Below are 7,439 nucleotides of genomic sequence, written 5' to 3'. Positions count from 1 at the left end.
CTCTGGGTTCATTCCCACTTCGTGGCACCTTGGGAAAGTGTCTTCTACTATAGCTTTGGGCCAACCAAAGCTTTGTGAGTGAATTTGGTAGACAGAAACTGAAAGAAGCCCGTCGTATATATGTATATATATATATATATATATATAGCAATAATAATTCTCTAAATGAGATATAGACAGTGACTGCTCCATAATATAAGGGACATTAGCCAACTGAATATGGCTAGAGACAGGGCAGGGTGGTGGGGGTGTCACTGTTGCATTTAGCCCCAGGCGAACATCAACGTCACCAGATAGGCCGACGCCATCACGGCGTCCTCTATCTTGCAAAGGGAGATCATTCCCAAGAAGCGGATGCCACACACGGACCTAGGTTTCAAGGTCTATTGCCTATTATCAAGTGTGGTAGGCACCGCTTCTCGACGAACGACTCACCGTGCAAGATAATATAAAGATTTTCAAGTAAATACATTTACTGATTTCGAAAATCTGTTCGACAGCAATAATAATTCTCTAAATGAGATATAGACAGTGACTGCTCCATAATATAAGGGACATTAGCCAACTGAATATGGCTAGGGACATGGCAGGGTGGTGGGGGGTGTCACTGTTGCATTTAGCCCCAGGCGAACATCAACGTCACCAGATAGGCCGACGCCATCACGGCGTCCTCTATCTTGCAAAGGGAGATCATTCCCCAAGAAGCGGTGCCACACCCGGACCTAGGTTTCAAGAATAGGCAATACACCTTGAAACCTAGGTCCGTGTGTGGCATCCGCTTCTTGGGGAATGATCTCCCTTTGCAAGATAGAGGACGCCGTGATGGCGTCGGCCTATCTGGTGACGTGATGTTCGCCTGGGGCTAAATGCACAGTGACACCCCCACCACCCTGCCCTGTCCCTAGCCATATTCAGTTAGCTAATGTCCCTTATATTTGGAGCAGTCACTGTCTATATCTCATTTAGAGAATTATTATTGCTGTCGAACAGATTTTCGAATCAGTAAATGTATTTACTTGAAAATCTTATATATATCTTGCACGGTGAGTCGTTCGTCGAGAAGCGGTGCCTACCACACGTTGATAATAGGCATACACCTTGAAACCTAGGTCCGTGTGTGGCATCCGCTTCTTGGGGAATGATCTCCCTTTGCAAGATAGAGGACGCCGTGATGGCGTCGGCCTATCTGGTGACGTTGATGTTCGCCTGGGGCTAATGCAACAGTGACACCCCCACCACCCTGCCCTGTCCCTACCCATATTCAGTTGGCTAATGTCCCTTATATATATATATATATAATATATATATATATATATATATATATATATATATATATAATAATATGTGTGTGTGTGTGTGTGGTGTGTCGTGTGTGTTTTCCCCCAACATCGCTTGACAACCAATGGGTGGTGTTACGTCACGTCCAAGGATACACAAGTGACTGATCTATGTGATTATAAGAACGAACGATAGAATAAGTACTAGGCTTACGAAAGAATAAGTCCTGGGGTTGAGTTTCTCGACTAAAGGCGCTGCTCCAGCATGGCCGCAGTCAAATGACTGTAACAAGTAAAAGAGTAAAAGGGTAAAGAGAATGAAAATAGCAGAAAATAATTTGAAAGTTCATGAAGGAGTGAAAGAAGAAGAAGTATAAACGTATTTGTGGAATAATATCTTCAGAGGGAAAAGTTTGCTGGGCTAAGAAAACTGAACAGTAAGAATGAAGACTTATTTGTTCCTTCTCGAGCCATTCCAGCTCATTAGGGCTGGTTTCCCGGTTTTCTTGGCGTATAGGTTCCCCACCTGGACGGGACGCCGGTCCGTCGCAGGTGAGCTGCAAGATGCAAGAGGAAAGAATAAGAGAAAATTGTGGTGAAAGAGTCAGCAGAAGTTTGCCATTACCTTCTGCCGGAGCCGCGTGGAGCTTAGGTGCTTCGCTCATAAACATACACATCACCCGGTCTGAGATTCGAACCGATGATCCCTTGACCGCGAATCCGCTGCTCTAACCACTAGGTCATGTGCTTCCACTAGAATGAAGAATTGATGAAATGAAAAAGAAATACCGAAATGAATTTATCCAAATGAAAGATAGATAAAAGGGTATCTGAAAACGAAAAATAGAAAGTTTAAATTTCAGAAGGCGGATAAGACACATGGATACATGAACGACTAATAAACTAAATATATATATATATGAATAGGGAGCTACTAAAGTTAGCAAAAAGAAGGGAGGTTTGAGATAAAGATCACATGACAAGAAGTGATTGTCGAAAATAAAAAAAATATAGAAGAGGCGGTTAAAAGAAAAGGAAAGGGATGGAGAAAAGCAACAAAGGAATAAAATAGAAAAACGAAATGAAAGAAGGTGCGAAAAAAATGGTCAAAACTATAGAGAAGCGGTCACGGAAATCAGAAAGAAAATTTGAAAATAAAGGCAGAGGTAAGTTTAAATATGAAGAGAGAGAGAGAGAGAGAGAGAGAGAGAGGAGAGAGAGAGAGAGAGAGAGAGGGAGAAAGAGAGAGTAAAATAGAGAGAGACAGACAGAGAGAGTCAAAGAAAGAAAGAAAGAAAGAAAGAAAGAAAGAAAGAAGAGAGAGACAGAAAGAAAGAAATATAAATGGGTAAAAGATAGAAAACTTAACTCAAAGAGAAAAGAAACTGTAGGAATGAAATTAAACTCGATAAAATAAGGTGAAATAGATCATGATCATACACACACACACACTTCTTCATGCTTCTTTATTTATCTATAGATAGATACAGACGGATTACAAGAAACCTTAAGAGAAAATTGTATGAAAATTGAGAAAAATCCTTCTCAAAGAAAGAGAATGTGAGAAGAAAACACAAAGAAAAAGATAATGAAGAAAAGTGCAGCTTCGTTTTGCTTTCTAATTCGCAAGGATATAGAATGCGATTTCTTTTTTGCATTCGTGGCCTTTTCATTGAATTTGTTGATTTTGAATGGTCTAATAGTCTTATAGTCTTTTACTATGGAGTTTGTATGGCGAAAAGTTCGGACAAATTAGTGAATAGGCTGCTTCTGACATAACCATCTTCGACTGCTAGATATATGAGCCATCATTTACATATGGCGGCCGAATATTTGATTCTCTTGTTAGAATAGAAAGCTACCGCAAGTTTCGTCGGAAAAACCGCCATCGACGCCATGTTGACGCTGTGTTTCAGTCTATTTATGACATATCTATTTGAGCTGATGGCTGAGATAACATTTTGGATATAGAGTTTATGTTGGGAAGGCGGCTGGTGTGCTGATATAAAGGGACGGAGTAATAAAGCGAGAGAGACAGATAGGTGTAGAGCCTGACAAATAGAGAGAAGAGAGAGAGGCGGGGATCGAATGATAGAGCAACAACAAAAGAGTAAGATCAGAGGAGTATGTGAATATTAGCAGTGAATGGTACAATACAGAACGGGAGAGAACTGTTCAAGATTGTGTGTGTAAGACGAGCGAATAACGAAAGCACTGCGCGCGCATACAGACACACATACCACACACATACACATGCATACGCACGCAAAACGATATATATAATATATAATATATATATATATATATATATATATGTGTGTGTGTGTGCGTGTATGTATGTATGTATGTATGTATGTATATATATCTCTATATATATAAAACTGAGAATATGTGTCTGTCTGTCTGTCTGTGTGTTTCCCTAAAACTTGAGAACTACTCAACCAATTTCATTCAAATTTTACACATGCCTTACGTAAGGTCCGGGGAGTGTCATCGGCAAAAAAAATATGATCAACGTCTTGTCTAGTGCGAGCCCATAGGAATATCATATCTTCTCCACTATTTCAGTATTACGTGTTAAAAGTGAAACAGAAACATTTCTCTGTTTTATGTCAGATGCTTTCACTTTAACAATAAAAATAATAATAACAATTGAATTATATGTAGTAAGTAATAATTAAAATCAAACAAAAGTATAATATAATCGTAACATAACAAAAGTAAAAATAGCAATCGGTATAAAATTGCATCAATGACTTGAACTTGAATAAGTGGTTGCACATGAATGGAAATAAATTAAAAATAGAATTAGCGTGCAGAAATGGAATAGTCCAGATGGATAATAAAAAATTAAATTAAAGGAAAGACTATTGTCTATAAAGTATACAATGTAGAGAAAAAAGATTTGAACACCTGAAGAAAAGCACCATCGGAAAGTGTCTTGGTGCGACTATGAAAGATATCTAACCAGAGGTGGTAAATTCGCCACAATAGAAGCAAGGTTCGAGTCAACGGAGCATGCAAGGGAGTACTCGACTCGAACTTGCAAAGTGGAAATATTTTAATTTTACCTTTATATCTGGGACGTAGGACGTGCCGGATAAAAATTTAAAATGTCCCTCCCCCCCAGCAGTAGAGGTAGGCTGGATTGTAGCCACACTTCTATACAAGAGGGAAGACAAGATACAATTGATCGAAATTGCAAGAGACGAACTTACAATTCCAGTCTGTTATATATTTTGAGTATTGTTATCACTAGCGATATCAAGATATAACTTTGTATTTTGTATTTTATGTGTAGATGTATATATATATATAGATGTACATGTAATATGTACACATATATATACACATATATACATGCACTAGCACTATGACCCGGCAACGACGGGTCATAATGCTAGTACATATATATATATATATATATATATATATATATATATATATATATATATATATATATATATATATATTATATATACTCACAAAATAACGCAAATATTTCTTTGATACAAGACGTTAGCAAAGAGCTCAATAAAGATGAAAAATCGGGTTTAATGTGAAAAATTATTTCGATATACCAAATCTGGAAATTGTGAGGCAATTAAAAAATCTTATAAAATGTAATAAAAGGAAGACCCTACAAAAGTAGAGATAGTTATAGGACATCACATACACACACAAACACACACACACATACACATACACACACATAAGTGTACACATACGTAGTCACGAGTTTAAAATGATGTATAGTAGATATGTGTATGTATGTATATATATGTATGTATATATATGTATGTATATATATGTATTTATGTGTGTTTATCTATGTGTGAATGTTTCCTTGCGATGGACAGCAGAAAAGCCACCAACACCCTCTCTCCTTAAAGCTACATATTCCTCACACACCCCTTTCTGTGTGTGTGTTTTGTATCTATGTATTTACGAAAGTATGTATACAGCATCGCTTGTATATGACAGCTGTATTAACGTTAACATTCCATTGTGACCGCTGCTCTCGCCTTCACTGATACAGACAACCTTCTCTCTCTCTCTCTCTCTCTCTCTCTCTCTCTCTCTCTTACTACCCTTCCATCAGACTAATACTATTTGCAACCTTCTCATTTTTATCATATAATTCACGCAGCGCCCCTTGGGGACACATTATAGACTTTTATTGAAATCCATGTCTTAGTGTAACATGTATACAAAGTTACGTGAATATTGGTTCGCTGGTTTAGGCGCTAAGATGGTAACAGACATTGCCATATATATATATATATATATATATATATATATATATATATATATATATATATATATATATATTATATATAATTTGAAAAGATTTGTAGAGGTAACACACGAATAAGTAGATATTTATGAAAAACAAGAACGAAAATGCTGCTTAAAATTGGGTACACTTTAATTTTCCTTCTACATGTTTCGGTTTTTGGAAAACTTTGTCAAAATGGAATATGTAAGGTGAAAAGAACTATTAAAAAATTAAATTAAAATTAAGATTAACATTCATAATTTACTTTCCTTTTTCCTGCAAGAACATGTGATAATATCCTTTGGTTCTGGTACCATGACAAGTTCAACTAACTGTGACCGCAAATTACAACTATCTGTTTTTGTAAATTGAATAGTGTGGTCAAGACTTGTTTTCATAGGAGTGGCTGTAGCCGTCGAACAACTAGCAGCAATAATAATAATAATAGTCGTCGAGGCAAAATTGTTCCCATGGGGTTTTAATAGAAATCGGGTTGTTCGATCCCTTGTTACTTGTTACTGCTACTTAAGTTATACAGCAATTTTCGTGGAGTAATTTCTTTTATTTGTTCATATGCGCACACATATGCACGCACACTCACGCGCATACATATATAATATGCACAATAGCAGATTGACTCAACTCCGCATTACTTAAAGTTTCAGAGCATTAGAATACGTTCATATCACCAGTCATTCAAAGTCGGAGTAGAGTGAATTTAGAAGCTATTCGAAACAGTTTCTAGATCACAGTATTTTACTCGGTCCAGATCATCTGAATGCTTTAGCTATCTTAGCGACATCAGTTCTTTCACTGAGAGCTCAACGTAGTAGAGATGGCGTAGAGTAGGGTGTGACATTTCATCGACAACAGTTACCACATAGAAAGGTAATGATTTGATGATCAGTATGACTCTGAAGGCAGTAGGAATTATATACAAAGGCCATTTATGTATACCTAGTCTGTTGTTACCTGATATTCAACGGCCGATTAGGTTCATTAACAGGATATTTCTCTTTCCACAATAGGATAGCTCGGTTTTCCTGTCGGTGGTGCAATAGTGCATATTTTCACGGAGCCAGAAATGAAATCCAAGTGAGCAAGGAGAAGCTCTATCAAACATTCCCCATACTAAGTTGGGAGTCAATTCTATGGTTCTGAAGTCTCTAAATGAAGCAGGAAAGGGAGATGGAGTTTTCTCATCTCTACACCTAAGAATTGCATAGGCTATCACGCTCGTGATGAGTGTCGTGATGTCATAGTGTGGTGCAAGTTGCTTCTATATACTACAGCCTATGACAGGTAGAATTCTCTCTTTGAGCAAGATTTCAGCAGTTGCAGGTTGAAAAGTGAGATGAAGATTGTGTTGGGCGTACGAATTTGGAAGCGATATTTTTTAAGCATGAGAAGTTAACCATTACAGAAGCTAAAGAGTTTGTAATACCTATGACTCCTTGGGCCATGCTGTTTAATTAGCATCCGTAAACTACCCGGCTATACTAATGGAAATATCCAGTTTGAATTCTAAATTAAATTTGATTACTTTTCTCTCTATCTCTCTCTCTCTCTCTTCGCGTTTGAAAGTGAAGGATCCTCCTTATATACTAACTTATCAATAAAGCCACACCGCACTAGTGCCCTAATATAATGGGGTGCGATCCTATTGACGATTTCCCTATCTGCCGATAGACTACTGCTAACGATATCTGTGACTTACATTCTATGTACAAGTGTAGTGCCGTTGAAGCATTTAAAGATATATACAATTTCTTCATTGATAAGTTGTTCTATACGGTAAATCTTTCGAGGACTGGGATTACGACCGGGAACTCTGGACCCTTTTAAGTTGGTGGCAATAGTCATAGTAAAATCCAATTCTTTAT

The sequence above is a fragment of the Octopus sinensis genome, unplaced genomic scaffold (assembly GCF_006345805.1).
Source record: "Octopus sinensis unplaced genomic scaffold, ASM634580v1 Contig17519, whole genome shotgun sequence".
Classification (NCBI taxonomy): domain Eukaryota; kingdom Metazoa; phylum Mollusca; class Cephalopoda; order Octopoda; family Octopodidae; genus Octopus; species Octopus sinensis.
Note: the sequence above shows the minus strand (reverse complement) of the source record.